Here is a 20,130-nt window from a genome sequence, read left to right as displayed (position 1 = left end):
TACTTTGATTTTATTTCACTGTTCGTGGACACTCTTGTATGTTTAGCATACATTTCGGTATCCACTGACACTGACTTACTATTAGGGGCAGGCTCTACTAGTAGGCATAGTAGGTTTTGCAAGTGTCAGGGCATGTTTACGCCTCTGTAGAGCACTTGCACATGCCCTCTGCACTCACACATATTTCCTGTGCATGTCAAGGGTGTGTCGGCGTGCCCTCATACATATTCATATGGCGCTGCTATGCCATCTGTAGTGAAGGCGCTCGGCACAAGGCTAAAACCGTCCTTGCGCCGAGCTTCTTTAATCCCGGGGAATGTTTTTTTATATTCATTGTCCTTTAGTAGTATTGCCACCAGTCTCCTCCTCATCAGAGTCTTACTCCGCTATGGTCCCTACTGGTTACATGTATAAAAGATGCATACAAAGATGAGAATTATCACGTCTTATTAAATATAATTAGAATCCTATCTTTATATTGTAACACTATTTGTAAATAGTAGTATATAGAAGTTGTTTTTTTTTGTGTGTGTTTTGTTTTTCTTTCTCTGTTGGTTTTTCCTGTATTCTATAACACTGTATAGTTATCTAATACATTCTGACAGTGCAAAAAACTACATTGTATAAACAATGTTAATATTGTCATATTTCTCACGTCTGTTCAGCTCATTCTGCTGTTCATCTGTGTTGCTCTTCATATTGAGAAAATGAATTTTAAAGGTACTTGTCTATTACTAGAATGAACAGTTGCTTTATCTAACTCTGTAAATGGTTTACTTTTAATGTATTATCACCTGTTACTGTAAAAAAAAAAAAAAAAGTCTCATGGTAGAAACATTATGCGCTGCCCTTACGTCAAAGTCAAACTTCTCTGTGTCAAGCTGTTCTGTTGTATTTCTGAGTGACCTAGGTAAGGTATCAGCCAGATAAAGAAGTTTGCCTTTTGTATAGACCATTTTGAAGTTGTACTTTTGCAATTTGAGCATCATTCTTTGTAATCTCACTGGAGCTGAATGCATAGGTTTCTTTAGAATAATAACTAGAGGTTGCTGATCAGTTTCAATTTGAATAGCTTGACCATATATATAGTCATGAAACGTTTAACATGCAAATACTACTGCGAAAAGTTCTTTCTCAATTTGAGCATGCTGCATCTCAGGCTGGGTAAGTGCTCTAGATGCATAGGCTACTAGTCTGCCTTCCTGAAGAATAACTGCGCCAAGACAAAATTTTAAAGCATCACAGGAAAGAATAACAGGTTTATTGACATCATACTATCTTAATGTAGGTGGGGTGTCAATTTTCTGTTTAAGGTTTTCAAATGCCTTCTGGTGCTGTTCCAGCCAAGACCATGTAACACTTTTCCATGTTAGCTCTCTTAAAGGTGTTGTTAACTCATTGAAGTCTGGTATAAACTTGCTTAGATAGTTAACCATGCCAAGGAAACATTGTAGAGCTTGAATATTATCTGGTACTGACATCTTAAAAATAGCTGCTTGCTTAGAAGGGTCTGATCTTAAGCCAGTGCTGTTAAATAAATGACCTACATATGTAACTTCTAGTAGCCTGAATTTGCAGGATTGAGCTTTAAGTTCACTACACGTGCTCTATGTAGAACTGTCTTAAAGGAGTACAACAGGTTTCTTTAATGTATTCCTCAACTTCACGGCCCTTTTCCTCCCTATTTACATTGTCCTCTGTAAAGCAACAACAATAAAGCATTTACAATTTTTATAATTCCCCTTACTTCTGTAACAGAAGCTTAACTTCTCATACTGTGATGGTTTCACTTACAAAATGATTCTCTCACGTTTGAATGAAGCTTGCTGGAGTCGCCCAATTACTGACATCATCGAGGGCAGGCAGTGCACGTACTTTTTTTTTTTTTTTAATCAGTTCCCTCCCCCAAAGTGACATCACCACAGCAGTCATCTGATTCTAACTAAAATAATAAGACCCACCCATTCTGTGATGTCATGGCTCCCTTGTCCTTCCCCTAGCCTGAGTGCTGTTCATTTTATTCAGTAGTAGTGTAGTAACACCGATGTTTAGAAACACAGAAATTTGGTATGCATACTTGTACATTCTGCACGGCAAATGATGCTTAGGTGGTGTATCACTTGCATACTTCTCTGTTGTATTTGCACCAGATACTGCTAGTGTGCAGTGTGGGAATAGAAAGATTAAAACATTACCCTGGTATCAGAGGTGGCAGTGCAACATATTCATAGTGGCTTAACATGAGAGTAGCTCTAAGCAAGCACCATGTGAAACCTGAACAAGCACCTAGAATTATTCAGTGCAGCTTCCACACCTTAAGTCTGAAAATGAATTCACATACTCACATGAACAGGAGTAGCTGCATATTGATGGCTAAATGTGTATGGGCATGTCGGGTGGTTACTACACTGCAAAACTGGTATGTAATGGTGGCGATATTTGGAAGGCATGAGCAAACACACCAGTATATTAAAGCCATAGCACCAATTGAACTGGAGGCTGGCAAATAGATTTTGTCCATGCACAAATATTTCAACAGTGATTCTTTGCAGTGGCATCCATTATCTGATTCAAGGTAAGTTAACCTTGATGTCCTTTATTTAAAAAAAAAATCAATAAAAAATGTACTTTGTTATAAGTGACTTCTGGGCACAAGAAAAAGGAAGGGGAAAATATAGCAATGTGGTTTGTATGTACAAAGACAATTCCAGGGACACTGCAAAAGGTTTTTTTTGCAAACCAACCAGTGGAGTAAAAACATATGAAGGCAAACACTGCATACCAACACACTTTGCACATGTAAATCTCAATTTTTAACAAGGTGGAAGCATGAAGTGATACCTTAACACTTAAATTAATAAAGATCTAAACTGGTTAGTAGTATACATGTTTTTTTCTTTAGCTCCTTGGTGCAAGACCTTACTAGATGTGATTGCAGTCAAGTAAGGCCATGGCTATAGTGCAGCAAAAAAAATCCCCTCTAACAAAGGAAATGCTAGAGCAAAGATTAAATTACATGAAGCACCCTGCTGAGATCTGCCAAACAATGGAATTACCAGGTCAAATTACCCTCAGGACTTTGACAGCTAGGGAAGCTAAGTGTTATGGAGAGGGGAGAAGTAAATGGACTGGAATTCATTGTCTCACAAATTAGTGCCATTTAAACTAAATTAGAAAAAAAAGGCAGCAGTAAACAGCACTTTGAGTGTGTTCTGTGGCATTTGAACTGTTTCTGTTTTAAGTAGTCATCCAGCAGCAGGGAATGTTACTTACACTGTTCTATTTTACTCAGTACTTTGTACGCATGCAACATCTATGAAATGACAGGAACTTTAGGCAAACAGAGGCCTGCATGATGTAACATTTTTGAGCCAAACAATGATTTCTGGAATACTGGATGGCAACCAGATTTATCCAAACCACGTCAATATGCCAGCCCCCAGGTGGTCAGAGTCTGAAATTGCATATAAAAATATTTAAAATCCTGTAAATAATCCCAGAGTGCTGTTAAAGTGTAGGAAACATCATGCCATGATGTTTTAAACATGTTTTTTGAGTCTGTGGGTGCGGTACTCCTTTAAGGTTTCTGTCATGCTCTGCTTCACCATTCCCTCGAACCCAAGGATGTCGGGAGGCATACTCACTGTACTCACTTCTGTACAGTGTTTGTGGAGTGGGGTAGAATCTGGCAAGTAGTAGGACTCAGAAGAGAAAATTTAAAAATAAAGAATATAAATAAAATTAAATGATAACAGCACATGCAAATGCCTTAATTAAGACTACATAGTAATTTGCAGTTCATCAAGCATTTGCATGCTTAGCGTTTTTTTAGTTAATGAGTGATAATTGCCCAGTTAGCACAGTCCATTAGGTAGGGAAAAAGGTGTGAAATTCAACTGACCTCATGGTCCTTTGCTGTGGCTTTCCTTTCATCTATTAACCGGTACTGGATGGGAGCAAAGGAAATGTGTCACTGAAGCCAGCGACTGCAGTTTTGCAGGTGGGCATAGACACTGGAACCATATGGCGAGGGGGTAATACATGAATGTGCCCTACCTGACTTAAATACAAATAAAAATAAAAATACACCAAATGCCCTTCCCTCTACATCCTATTTGCTGACTAAATTAGCACCATTGCTGTTTGTCACACAGTAATAGATAAAGATGTTATTTACCTACTAATTTCATTTTTGGTGATAGTATCAAACCTGCTACAGTTTGTAAGTCTACATGATTCACTGTAAATGAAAATGATCTGGCAAAGGAAAGGGTAAAATTGCAAGGTAAAAATCAGGGACTCCTGAAATCATGCCTCTAAAATGTTTTATTTTGCCTGGGGGAAAAAACAATTTTACTATTAAAATATTAGAATGCCACAAAAATTTCTTTGGCCCCTTTAAATTTTAAGTTCGTAGAGTTTTCCGCTTACCTGTCATCATGTTAGATTAGCCGCACAGGCGGAACTGCATGACGGCAGAAGAACTGTGGCTAAAATCGAAATGGCAATTACTAACTTGTTTGCTCAAGGATTCTCCACTTCTTTGCTCAGGAATTCTGCGCAAAGCATAAAAATAATGGTGGTACAAATGACCAAAAATCAGGACAAATTTATAAACTTAGAAAGTTGCAAGAATAAGCAGGTTTTATATTAGTATGCTTCATTTCATAAGGATTTAAAGTCTGAAACTTTATTTGGAGACTGCAGTCTTTAGTTATTTGACAGAAGACCAAGTTTTTTGAGGAATAAACCAAACGGTGTAAGGCAAAAATCTTGGACATTCTGCAAAATTCTGGACATTTGAGAAGTGTGCCTGTATGCAGGGAGAGCAAGGAAACAGTCTGTGCTTGCCTGTTATTGAAAAGGAGGTGCATGTTCTCTTAATGCCAGTTGTAATACCATATCTTGTTGGTGACTTCTAGAAAAGTCGTAACAATTTATTGCTTGATATCCACTTTTAGACCCTTCATGCCATAACTAATAATAATCTAACTCATCAATTTAACAAATAGGTAAGTAAATCTATTGGACTTATTTTTTGTGGTGATACGTTTCTATATGGAGCTACGGAAATAGAAGGTGAATTAGAAATACACAGATATTTTATTTCTTCACTTCTGGTCCTGGATTGTGTTTGGTAACAGTTAATTTATGTCTATAAATAAATTAATTAATAAGGAAAACAATGGTCATAAAACTTAAAAAGTGTGAGCAGGGGTGTAGCCAGGATTTTTAGATTTGTACTCATGGCTCCCAAGCTGCTTCCCCCCAAAAAGCCCACACCCACATCAAAACATTGCTGTCCACCCACTCCCTTAAAGTGCTGACCAAGCCATTCCCCTTTCACAACACTGCTCTCTGAATGGAACACTGACAACCATATGCCAGGATAAAGCAGCATGAACATTTTATTCCACAAAGTGCATCTCATGGGTCGAAAAACAAAAAAACCTTCTCATTTAAATTTTTGCAGACTTCATCTCTGTCTCCCAACCCCAGACCCAGGTTCAGGCACAAGGTACTCCTGATTCTTTTAGTCAACTCGTGCTTTTTTCCTCTCTCTCAAGCATTGTTCTTTGGAACATTGGAAAAAGTTTCACTGGCAAAGTCCCTCTATAGGTTTTATTATAAAAAACAAAAATGAGAATCAGAGTGCCCTTCTGTTTGATGGGTCACTTTTTGTTGTATAAAATTATGCATTTCTTCCTTAAACTCTTCTGCATCAAAAAATGACTTCGTTCTTTGAGGAAAATGTATTCTGAAGACAGCTGGATATAGCAGCTTGAATATCACACCTGCCTCTTGAAATTTTCTGATTTCCAGGATAAATTTGTTCTATTCTGCCTGACGTACATTAAATAATCATTTTCCACAAACACATTACTGTCTCGAGTTTTAATACTTTGCCTTTGTGCCACAGTTTTGTCAGGATAAACTCTTTCTGCTGTTGTGATTGCCTGTTTACTAATTCAGGTGTTGCTTTCTCATGGCCAGGTTTTGAGCATACCCATGATGTGCCCTTTCAATTAACAAATCCTGCTGTGGAATACCAGTCTGTTTGCTTATTTGTGCTTTCATAAAATTAATAGTCTGTTCCTTCTAGTTTCTCTGGTACAGCAGGAAATCTCAAGATTTCTCTGCGAGTACTGTCCTCTAACGCTACTATTTTTTGAAACAGCTCTTCTTTAGCAGTAGGTATGAAACTAGCCTTGAGCAGTATTCTACCATCACTAAGAATGCTGCCATGATACAATCAAAAGATAATTGATTTCAACAATTGGTTAAGACTCTAGTGTCTTTCTAAGGGGATGCAGTATATATCAGCCTGGGAAGAAATGGCAGACATCAAAACTACTTTGCCAGGGACAGTCTGCACCTCTCTTCCCATAGCTTCTGTGCATTGGCTAAAACTATGTCCACCCCATTGTTGCTTTTTTAGTTAGTCAGTTTTCAAAAATTTCAGACATAGCTAAACAGAATCAGGACATTAAAGTATTACTGTTCAATGCTAGGAGCCTTTACAAATAAATTCCATACCCTACAACAGCTATTTGCCTTGAAAAACACAGATATGTGCATTATCAGAATAGAGAGATTCAATGCCTAACACTCATACAGGCCTACTGCATTAGAAGTAGGTGTTAAAGGTGGAGGTGTCTTTATGTTCTTAAAGAAATCTCACCTTCCAGACTTGTTAGACAAGGCAATGACTTAGAACTCCTCTGTGTCCGACTTACCATAAACAAAACCCTTTATTATATTATGGCTAAGTACAGGCCCCCCTTGGCCCATACCTCCTACCTAATCAGTATGAAGTTCCTATGTATTAAGCCAAATATCATTATCCTAAGGCTTCAACTATCCCACCATCAACTGGGAGACTTATACACCCTCAAATGTGTATACCTAGAGATTTCTGGATTTCATCAGTAGTGGTGCTGCAGTAGAATTGTCGCCTCACAGCAAGACGTTGTCCCATTCGATTCTCAGCTAGAGCGTCTTTTGTGTGGAGGCATGCGTGAATGGGCGTACCTTCATTGAAGTTTGTGCATCAGGGCTGGTAACTTGGCACGTAAAAATCCACTACCAAACATTAGCGGACCGGAGTTCCGCTGTGGCGACCCCTAACTGGGATAAGCCGAAAGACACAACAACCACAACATCAATACAACCTGTGTAGATGAAATCCTAGACTTAGTGCTTACCAATATGTGACAGCTTTGCTTCCCACCTATTGTAGCCTGATCAGATTGGACCACATGTCAATCATGTTCACCTTAAGACTGAAGCCAGAAGCAAACTCCAAAACCTCAGGATTCAGAGTCTATGAAAAGGCTACTCTACTAAAATAAAGTGATAACCTGACTAAATTTGAAAACCCTTTCTGTCTTGAAAATTCCACTGCTTACATGGAATTCTTTACTGCCAAGTTGTATGCACATGTAAATAGTTGAATAGATTCATCTGTCACCCTCAGAAATAAAAGCAGTAGAAAATTCAAAACAAACACTTATTGTGGAACCCAGGCTTTATAATAATAATTAAAAAATAACCCATTGAACACAAAAATAAATGTAAATACCAATAAGCCAACCCCCCCCCCTTGCTAAATGAAATAAGAAATTCCAAATCCTGATCTAATCAACTACAGCAAGACATGCGATTAAAATTAGCTGCCACTAGTGGAGTGCCCAGGCTTCAGTCCCTGGGCCATTTCTCTTTTTGGCATTTACTTCTTGAAGGCCAAAGCTAATGTTAAGAGATTTTGGCTGACTAAGTTTGCAGAAGTCTGCAAACTTGGTGCCATTATAAACCTTCCAGTGGACACCTTGATCCTATAAGGGGTCCTGTGGCAAATGATTAGTTGGTGCCACTCCCCACCCTTTAAAACTGATCCAGTAGTTAGAGATATAGGAAGAATGTTGACAATGTTTGATCACTATGTATCCACTATTGTAAGGAAGTCTTTTTCTTTGTACATCTTATATTAAAGGGTATGGCTTCCTGTACCTGGAAAGTAATTGTTCCTCTTTACTTGGCATGCATTTATTAGGCCAGTCACCAAGTATAATGGTCTTTTTGGTACATACCTGTCCAAGCACTTGTCATAGCTGGAATGACTGCAACACTTTTTCACTTAAAAATAAAGGGCCTAAAATCATAAAAATTAAGCAGACTGACTCAAACCCTTGTTTCTCTTCTTGGTATCCTACAAGCTACTTAGAGGCAACATCTGCCTTGCATATAGAGCCTCAGCAGAATTTGTTTTGTTATATTTATTGCACATTCAGAAGTCCAGTGTTATCAGAAACATCCACTCAAGGAATCTCAATCACTGTTGCAAGACTTGCAGAATATGATGGAGGGATAGGTATGCATCACAGAAAATACTACATTTATGGAACCAGATTCCTCTCCTTGTAAAGTAGAATACTTCTCTGACTTTGATCAAATGCTAATTGGATGGATAGATAGATAGTTAGCCACAGATTCATCTCAGGGTTAGCATTAATGCCACTCATGAGGGTGTGTCACATCTTTGAAGATTCATACTTGTGCAGCCTGTCAATGGTGATTTATATTACAAAATATAAGGGCCTATAATTACCATGGGAATGTAGAGACAGGCTTCTTAAAGTATTCACAGACCAGTAGTCTGCTAAGTACTAATGAACCTATACTACAAGCTGCATGTTCATGCTGCATTCATCCCTTAGATTACTTATCATTTGATAATGTCTTCATATTCTTCTTTACAAGTACAGAAGTTTGATGTATCTGGAAATGTTTTCTAACTTTTAGTAATGTGAAATTTTGCTCTAGATGATTGTCACTGTTGAAATGATACTCCAACCCCATGTGCAACAATGGGAAAAAAAGGTTGTGGATGGATAGATGACACTTATCTACCTTTTCATAATTTGTTCATATACTTCTTTATATGTAGTTTTGCTTTACATACTTAAAAAATGTTTTCTACTGCATTGCAGAACTGTTTGCATCAAGGTCATGACTGAAAAGGGTCAGCAGACCAGCTCGCATACCCTATAAACAAATTGTAAAAAAGAAAAATATATAATAATATAATATATAATAATAATGAAGTATATGTGACATACAACAAGGCAAAACAACTTCTCTCAAATATTACTGAAAAATTCTTGAGTATCTTCACATATTTCTGCATTACTTAGTGTGTCTTTGACTGGTATTAATGTTGTTTTGTGCACCTTCAAGGAACCATAAAAAATGTGTGATGAAAATTAAGGAGCCGTTAATATTCATTATTATTCAACCTTTAATTTGGTGATAAATTAGTTGGATAATGCATACATTACAGCCTTTGTTATTGATAGAGCCTGTCTTTTTGTTTGACATGTTGCATCTACTATATTGTATTACTTTTTCTAAGAGGTTGAGTTTAGATAACATGGTGTGACTTCATCATTTCAGTAACTCAGTTCCAGAATCTGATATACCCAGTATCAAGTTTGTTATACTCTGTATGTCAAAGAAGTCTGTACAAGTTATTGGGGAAATATGTACAAAATGGTACTGTAGTACTAAATGGACAATTACTTCAGCTTTCAGGTATATGTGCAATTGCAGACATTGCAAAACCATGGTACAGTTGTAAAAGATACTGGTCTGTGAACACTATACAGTGATCACAGAAATTTAAACAGAGGATATTGGAAAATGTTTGTTGACAATTCTGATTACACAGTAGCAGAATAAAGATAAATAGCTTCCTAAGCTTTACTTAGAATTCATTCTGATATTTAACAGCTTATGACTACAAGGGAAAAAAAGCAAATTACATGGATGATATCTAAATTCCAGTTGATATTATGATATATTATACAACATAAATTAGTTATACTTTATTTATTGTTAAACTTTTGATGATAAAATGTAAACAATGTCTTTGTATGAATTTCGGAAGTTGAGATTTATACGATTTTTACATTTATGATTTATATAATGTCTTTTCAAATGATTTACTATGATTAATAATATTCATCATAGTCAAAACACACACACACACACACACACGCGCGCACACACACGCACACACACACACACGCACACGCACACACACACACGCACACACACACACACACACACACACACACACACACACACACACACACACACACACACACACACAAAAATAACTGAAACATCTTACACTACACATTACTACAACCCCAAACAACTGTTATATAAAAACTGCTAAACCATTTAAAAACAATTATTTTTGCAATACTGCAGTCCAGTCCTCCCATCGCCTGCACTTCCCAAATATGGGAAAACTGCTCTGTACTTCCTCATATCTAAATATACTAACTCCTAGGTCAAGTAAACTGAGAAAAGATGAAAAAAAGACAAACAAACACACAAAAAAAACTTACAACTTTTCTCCAAGTTCCATGACTCAGTGACATGCTATAACATATGCAGCAAAAGAAGTTCTGATGTCCTCTGTGATTGACAATGAGAACACACAGTCTTTCTTCTGTTATGTTTAGAGAGCTAATTAAAGGCCACATGTTCCTCTTTTCAGATTATATATGGTGAAATGCAAGGCAAGATTTATGTAGTGTTTTATGGATTTTTTTTATGGACCGATTACACCAACTCATACTGCATTTTAATTATATTGCTGTATATGAAATGCTGAAAGCATTATTAGTACAGTTTTCTTTACTTTATGCTTGGAATCCAATACAGTTTGCCCACTTTTCACACTTGTATTAATTACATGAATGTTTCTTGCAGTTTACGACTGTAAAGTGTTATTGGACATTTTCATGCCACACTTGGGATATCATTGTTGACCTCACATGCACATTTTCAATCATTGTTTCATTACAAAAAAATCAGTGCAATGTTCACGTTGTGTGCCTTTTGTGATTCTTTTATGGGTCGGAATGAAAGTGAAGTGCTCTTAGCTTGTGTTTTATGACACATAACTGATACTTGGATTGCACTGCAGAAGTTCTGAATACTATTTTGGATTTACAGTGGATATAAAAAGTGTACACACCTGGAGTGGTGGTGCAGCGGTAGCATTGTTGCTTCACAGCAAGAGGTTCTCCTGTTTGATTCTCGTCTGGAGTGCGAGGAGTGCCTTCTGTGTGGAGTCTTCCCCCCGGATTCACGAATCCTCTGTGTAAGACTAAATAAGTCTTACTCGCAGGCTGCAGTTGAACAGTATGACATCAGCATGCCATGAATATTCATGAGGGCATGCTGACTCAACTGCAAGTCTAACACGGACCATGCAGGAAAGCAGGGGGCGTGTCTGACAGCCAAGTAGTCTAAAAGTCCACGCCCCTGCAAGTGTCCGAAATGCCAAATGTCAACACACAAGAGCGAGTCGCTCAAATGTCCATGTACCCAACACCACACTCCCTGACATTGTAAACCCCCAGCACAGTTATAAAAAGTAAAACATTTAAATTATTTTTTCTTCTAATTCCCGATTTAGCTGCCCATATTTGCGCGGGTGTGCCCATTGCTTAGCTGCAGTTAGCAATCACGATATGGAAGAGCATATGAAGGAATGTTTATGCAAATTATGCCAATTAGCAATAGCATAACGGTAGAGTGTTTGCACAAAAAGGAGGCATTCATGGTTCAAGTCCCACCACTCCCCTTCCTATTTATGTTCTAAATTAGTATATGAAATAATTCCTGACATACATGATTAAAATTTTACTAAAAAGCATTGAAATGGTCTATGTATCAGTGAACAAAATATATATTTATAAAGGATCCTGACATATAATTGCCCACAGTTATAAGCAGTGCTTTACCCAGTGCAATATAGTTGCCCGCAGTTAAGTAGTGCTGTACCCAGCGCAATATAGGTGCCAGTAGTTAAGCAGCGCTTTACCCAGTGCAATAGAGTTGCCCATAGCTAAATAGCTCTGTACCCAGCGCAATAAATTTGCGCGGAGGTGTGCATCGCGCCAACCAGCGCACCGTAGGGCAACATGGAGCAACATAGAGCAAAGCTGCTTAAACACAGCCACACCCCCTAGCCTGTCTGGACAGTAGTAAAATAAAATGTAATGAGAAGGTTCGAACCCAGGACTCTGTGCACCGTAACCAAAGTACTGAACTACTAAGCCATGACAGCTTAGGATAAACAGCCACTGTTAACATACATATACTTATAAATGGTAGATTAACCATTACTAAGCAGGTCTGCAGTCAGCTGAGAATTTTCAAAAATGGCCAATCACAAAAAAGTGCAGGAAATGTGGCATATTTAAGCCCCATAGGTGGGAATACTCACCACAGCTGATTGTAGCTCCCATCTGCAGTTAGAATGGCTGGTGCTGGAGAGGGTACACACTTCCGAGTGCAACGTTGGGGCATCGAGGAGTCAAAATACATGGTTTGGCTCCTTGTCCACTGTCATGAGTCAAGACTCCTGCAGGGCCAGTTCCATGGGATGGAGTACAAGGCAGAGGCTTGGAACCGGTTAGCTCATGACCTCACCAGTGTCACAGGCGTTCCTCGGACTGGTGAGCAGGGAGCAGTCCATCACAACCATGCAGACCTGAAGAGACGGAAGCAGGACCTACTGAACCAATGGATACAGGAGGCCAGTGGGATGCAAGATGCCCCACAACTGAGTTGGTAGCCATGGAATGCAGTATGTAAGAAATGATAATTGATTCTGTATAATGGATAGTTATGTCTCAATATCCCTTAATTTACTTCACAGCTGCAGGTGTCCATGCTGTGAATCAGCAAGCCTATGCAGATAGGCTGCTAAGGCTGCACCACCAGGCAGGTTAGTGATTATTCTGCATGTATTGTTATATAAAATAGGTGAGAGAGCCTGAAAGAAAGTGTTGTAGCCCAATAATACAGCCATAAAATGCCCTGAATAAGTCCTCTGCATGTACTGTTATATAAAATAAGTCAGAGAGCCAGAAAAAGAGTGTAGTAACCCATTAAGAAAGGTAAAATATGTCCGGAATAATATCTCTGCAGGTACTGTCATATAAAATAAGTGAGTGAGCCTGAAAAAGAGTGTTCTAACCTATTAATAAAGGTGTAATATGTCTTTAATATGTCTTCCATATGCACTGTAATATCAAATAAAGGAGAGAGCCTGTGGAAACGTGTGTAATGTAATTAATAAAGGTATAAAACCTGGAGTGTGTCTGTGGCACTTACTTTGAAATGTTGTTGTACCCTTGCATTATACAAATAGTACTGTTTTAATACGTGCTGGCAACCCACAGTTGGGCAGTCCCATCTAAAGTGGTTGATGGAAGTGCTAGTAGCTGTGAAGCATATATACAGTCCTCAACAGTCAGTTACTGGCTGGCATGCATAAGTAAATCTGGCACACGAGTAGCTCGTTAATTTGTTACCCAGAAATGTGAGTGTGCTACACGAAATGCAGGGTTCTGTACAAATTGAACTGAAAATGTCATGTGAACACATCCAGATATGTAGATAAAGAAATATGAATAAAATCAATAAATATGTAGCAGTAACATCTGCATCTTGGACAGTTAGTATGTCAGATATAGGTCAGGTATATAATGAACTAGCCAAACCCATTACACAACCTAATGCATGTTGGCAAGTGTAATAATACATGTAGGGGATATACACCTGCAGTCAGTAGGAATGTAGTGTAGACTAAAAGTACTTATAAGATGTTAATTGAGGTTTCTTTCTACACACTACTGTATGTGCATAAACCATGCAATTCCACACCTCAATGGGTATGTGTAATCTCAACACATTTGTTGGGACATATGTCTTATTGTTCTATAAATATCTGCATTCACTTTGATGCATGTGCCCTGTTCAAACACCACAATCATGGTGGCCTGTTTCTACCAATCATCCCTGCATGCTGTTGGAATGTCCACTGTCATTCAATATATGCATGTGTTATGCTTGCTGTTCAACTGTTGGAACCTTGGTGTGTTGGATTAATGGAAATATTACTGCATGCTGTTACAAATAATTTGGAATGCTGTTGTTTATGTTGTAATTAAACACACCTAATCACAGAACGTATGGGAAGGCCGGTCCCAGTGGACCCACCTGTCCCTCCTCAGCTGGCGAGTGCACCTGGCACCAGCAGGTCCGGTGCCCAGCCCAGGCTCCCCTCCTCCATTGGTCCTGTGCCACCTTCAGGTGGAAGCACTGCAGGGGATGGGGCTCGTCCCCCCCATGCAAGCGTGGGTGGAGAAGGGCCACCTGTCACCCTTCGAAGGGTCAGGGTTGTGGTGCGTAGGGAGATCCAGCGTTCAGTCACTGATCCCCTACGCCAGCTCGAGGCAAGAGTGGCACATCTCACGGGTGAGCCTGCCCATCCTACGCAGCCCCCAGCACAGCCACCCTCGGGGCTGTGAAGGTGCAGTGGTGACTGCCCATGGGTGGGGATCTCAGTTCCACTGTTACCATCTGTGGGCTCATGGACTTGCGATTTCCAAGCATCCGTCCCAGTCAATTGTGTTCATCCACCCCATGTATCATACACCGCCCCTGTATGTGTCTTGTTTGTCTTGTCTGTTTACCTCCCCAACCTACCTCCCCAAATATACCTTCTTCCTCTACCTCACTTTCCACACTCACCTGGAAAAACAAAAGGGCAATCTGTGCCCACAAAAAAATTACGCCCCATGCATAGCTGCCCATTTTGCACACATGTCCATTGGACATGTAAACTGATAATTATAATTGGCAGTACAACATACTTTGTTGTCCTCACCCCTCTCCCAGGGGTGGAAAGTTTCAAATTTCACTCCCAATTTATTGGATATGCACAGCTGTTGCTGGTAAAGAAATGGGCAGCTATGGACCTTCCCTACACCCGTCCTGCACATCCCAAGCTTGTTTTCCTACTGTCTTTCCCTCTTTGTGCTCCCTTTTTCACCACTTTCCTATCCCCCCATTTTCTTTTCTTTCAAAGAAATTAGCGCAAGGGTTAGTGGGAGTAAGCACTTTTAAGCAGCAGTAAGCGGGTTTAAGTGAGTGTGCTCATGTGTGCGCTTAGCTTAGTATTGCTAAGCATCACGCAAACCCATGCAAACTGCTTACAACTGCTTAAAAGTGCCTTAGTCACTCTATGCCAGGACCCTTGTTCTGCTCAGAAGCAAAATAAAACACGTCTGTCAATCTCGCACCCCAGACCTTGGCCACACTAGACTACATGAAGTACCACTAAGCCACAGCAGATATACAATAACTTGGTGCTGAAATAAATACATCATGCATTACAATGAGGGAATGTAAAGGGAAAATAGGAATGTAAAGGGAAAATAGGAATGCCATAACACAAATCTTGTTCTGTGGGTCTTTACCAGCAGTTGTTGTGGAAATGCATGACATGATTGTGAAAGGAGAACCCGCCATTCTAGCAGAGAATAATCTTACAGTAGCACCTTACAAACCCCACACAGTATCAGACCAGGATAAACACTGGCATAGTTGAATAGGGCAGAGGCCAGACTTCCTAACTGTGCTGCTTTACAGGAATATCCCTGATTTGCAAACAAATGTTAACTGTGTCCCTCTGAATCACTCTGAAAAGTACTAACATTAGGCAGAAAAGTGGGGAATCACACTTAATGAATAATGTCAATAAGTGAGAGTAGACACTGCTTGCACATCAGAAAAGGTGTAGTAATACATATGCTCCGATTTCCTCGAAGTCTCAACTGAAATATGTCTGTAATATATTACAGGTGTATCTCACTTATATGTACCTTTCCTTGAGGCTGTTCAAATATATACCTGAGAGTATCTGAGGCCTGGCAGAGGCAGAAACACACAGGCATATCAGCATTTCTGCTGTTACACACTCTGAAAATAGCTTTGGAAGGAGTTCCACAAGCATGCCCTTATGTAGGAGTACAACACAGAAATACCACAGGATGTAGCCATGTACTGCTAGCAACCAACTGTGACAATGCCATTGTTCCAGTGCTGAAATGACTGGTGTGGTGCACAAAGAGTAATAGGCTAACCTCTGGCTACCATCTGGATATGTCCACAGGTGGGAGCTACGCAGACAGACTACTTGCCTTGATAGACTAACAGGTACACAGCAACCCTGTATGTTCAGCAAGATAAACATCACACGATAATAAATAATGCTCTCTGCAGTTCTGCACCCCTCCCCAAAAGTATTTTATACCTGTGTATTCAGGCAAAACCAAGGGTGTAGGTAGGCATACTCAGTATTGAAATATGTCCAGTTGTCTTGAGCAGCCTGTGCTAATGTCAACACAAACAAACCACAAACTGTTCAGAAGTGAGTAACTTAATAATTACAGTATAGCAGTTCACAAAAAGTGCATGTGCCAGAGGAATACATTGCAATAACTACTTTTGTATGGCAGTTAATTGTCTAATTAAAAAAAAAAAGTACATACTCCCATGTAGCCTGTGTTAGCATTTGGAGGGGTGAGTAAAAGTCTACACTGAGAAGTGTGTACTGGAAGCAGCAACATTCAGGTTTGAGTACAACATGCATATCACTGGCTACAACCCTAGCTTCAGACATGAGACATATACCAACCTTCTGACTGACACAACGGTGTCCAGAGCAAACAAGCATGGGCCCCACCTTGGAAAGCTGAAAGGGCTATGCCTACCTAACCTAGCATTTTATAGCAGTGGGCTGCAATCACAGTGAGTACTGCAATTACCACACAGCAGGCTGCATGCAATTACTAAATGGTGAGCACCAATTGGTGCAGAGGCCGTCACATGCACATGTGCAGATACCTAGAAAAGCAGGCTGTACCTGCTGCCCACACATGCAATAATATCATTGCAGGAACAGAGAGAGAGAGAGAGAGTGAAAGTGAGAGAGAGAGAGACAGAAACAAAAGAGACAGAAACAGAAACAGACAGAGAACCCCCCCCCCCAAAAAAAAAAAAACTGTAACAACAGACGGAGCAGAGAAATACAAAGGTAAGGTATGTAACACATATGTATTTGCCAGCATGTAGTAGATGTTCTTGAAGAGTACTCTACATACTGTGAATCATCCATATGTGGCAGCAGTATGTATCTATATGTATCTGCACATGTGCATAGGACAAGGGACATATTGCAACTGTTAGTGAAGGGTGGACATATATATGTTGTTGAAGGTTGTTATGTGCATATATCTATGTAGGTTGTAGTGTGTGGAATAGAAAACAGCATGCAGTGCTGGTATATGTCATGTGGTGGTTAAACGCTGTGGGACTGATTTGTCAGATCTGTTGTGTTACAGCCAGTGAGGCCTGCTAAAGCTACATGGGCTGAGGACACCAAATTGCATTCTGCACAACACTGTGCATTATTACATAACTGCATATCTCACAACTGTCACATAATTGACACCATGAAAGGTGGACTGTATATGTGCCTATATGTACATCTATATGTACAGCAATGGATGTTTAGATGTATGTGTGTATATATCTTTCTACATCTCTCCTTCACTCTTCCTATTAGTATCTGTCTTATTTCTTCTCTTCTTTTTTACACTAATCAATCCCGGACTACATTTGTAAAATAAAAAATTGCTAATATGGGTATTAACCAAATGTGCTTGAATCTCCTCTATCTATCTGTCCTGTGTTGTGATATGATATTCTAATATATATATATATATATATATATATATATAGATGTACTTAGTATTTAGTGGAGCTTTTTCTCCTCGGCCCTCTGAAAAAATGGACATCCCAGCAGACAGACTAGCCCAACAAACAATATATATATATATATATATATAAATATATATATATATATAGAGAGAGAGAGAAAGAGACGGGGTCATACATACTGCAACAGGTGGGTGGTGACCAAGGCATGGACTGAAGACCAGTGTCGATACTGCAGTGCCATCCCTACTTTCCAAAACACTGTACCCATTAACTACCACATAGGTGGAAATCTACCTAACACTGAAGGTGTGATGAGGGAACATGGGACACAGGTGGACAGTAGCCTCCACTTTGATAATCACAGTGCCACACTAGTCTTACCCATTAACTACCACATAGGTGGAAATCTACCTAATAATGAAGGTGTGATGCGGGAACATGGGACACAGGTGGACAGTAGCCTCCCCTTTGATAATCACAGTGCCACACTAGTCTTGTAATCTGTCTACGTGGTACGTGTCATCACAAAAGGTGTGTCATCTAGGGAAATATAGGTCAGTGTTCCCCTCTACTCATCACAATGCCCAGTGTGGTATGTACCTCACATGACAACTACAGCAAGTGGAAAGGCCACAGACATGCCTTACAAAGAGTAATACTGGCCTCAAACAGATGCCCTATGCAGACTGACTCACAAAACCATAGCTAGACTGTGTTGCATACCGCGCACACAGAGGTGACCTCTGCCGGACATACAGAGGTATGTCACACCCATAGCTATTGGACAACCACCATGTCAACATATCACAATCCCTCCGGCTACATGCTCTAGTGCCCTAAACCTCATCATCTCACTGAACAGCACATGCTGGATGGATAGGTTCCTATCTCAGAGATATGCCATACTCTGGAATAAACCACCTATCAATAGCAAACAAGGCTCCTCATTAGCAGTTGTCATAAATACCTCTGATGATTGTTTGGGAGATAGGTAATACACACCGGGAATCACCTCTGTGGTTCTGGTTGACAGGGGCAAGTGAAATCAAATTACATGTGTGCCAAAGGCCAGGGTAGCATATGGCTAGGCTGCTCTAGACCCTAGGGCCAATAGCGTATTACCTACCTATGACATGATGCACACACACATGTACTCAGTGCAATACCTGCTATGTGAGGTTGAATGAGTGTGACGGTGAATGTGTGCAAGGTCTGTAAAGGTGTGATAGCTTAGTGTGAATTTGTTTCTGTCATGGTAGTTTGTGTCCTAGCTGTGAGGCCAGCAAAAGATGTGTATGTTATTGCTAGGCAGACATAGTAGCATGGCATACATTGTGACGTAGTTCCTTGTTGATGACTGTGGCGTCCCTTTGTAGGTAGGCTAAAGCAATACATGTATGCTTAGTGAGTGGTACTGCTGGTGAATCCAACTCCCATATGAACTGTAGTACTACCTGAAGCTGTAGGCCTAAACAGCACAGTATGGTGTATGTTCACATTGCTTGGAAACACTGTCCTGTGTGTTTCCTGTAGTCTGCACAGATTACATACCTCAGGCATAAGGTTTTGTAAGTAGTGGCACACAGTACTGTATGGTACAAAGGTAAAGCTCAGCTGGGTTGGCATACATTTGTGTGTTGTATGTATGTCTGATGTGTGTGTAATTATGCCTGTACCATACCCGCAATCATATGTGTGTCACAGGGTATACGTGTGTATCTAGCAACATGTATACTCTATTACAGCAGTATGCCACCTATATTAACAACTGTGCACATATGTTAGGCAGGGGTATGGCATCAAAGACTAGGGTGGTTTACTGGTAATACTGTAACTGTACTTTACATTCATTGCAATGGATGACATCATTCTTCATGCATTAGCTTGATATATACCCCTGTGGCGAGGTTGTGCATTGTGTCACAAACAGTGTGCCGGGTACTGCTGTATAGTGGTTTGATATGCAGAGTGTGCCAGGCACTGTCAGTCAGTTGTGGCCTGAGCACTAATATTTGGTATTGAACGTGTGTATCCTCTGACAGACAAACGGATGCTATATATGGCAGTTAAGTGATATCTGTAGTGAAGGGTGTAAAGTGTGCCACATGACTCGCTCACACATATTGTTCATTTCTCTTTCAGGGCGATGGCCCACCAACATAATCCCTGTTACACAGCAGCGGAGGAACAGGAAATCCACCACAGCCTGGTGCAGCACTACTCCCTGCTGTTTTCCAGAAGCAGCCAGCACCAGCATGAGCGGACTGCACTGTGGCAAGATCTTGTTCGTCGGGTAAATGACATAGGCATGAATAACCGGACATATGAGCAGGTACACCATCACTGCAGTGATTTAATTAGACATGTCTGGTGACATGCGTCTGATATCCATAGACAACAGCTTGCCTCAGGTGGTGGGGTGGCCATTCATTCCCCCTCACCAGAGTGGAGGAGCTGCTCCTAAGCATGGTGGCT

The sequence above is a fragment of the Protopterus annectens genome, chromosome 6.part1 (genome assembly GCF_019279795.1).
Source record: "Protopterus annectens isolate FY-2018-M chromosome 6.part1, PAN1.0, whole genome shotgun sequence".
NCBI lineage: Eukaryota > Metazoa > Chordata > Ceratodontiformes > Protopteridae > Protopterus > Protopterus annectens.
This window is presented reverse-complemented; position numbering follows the sequence as displayed.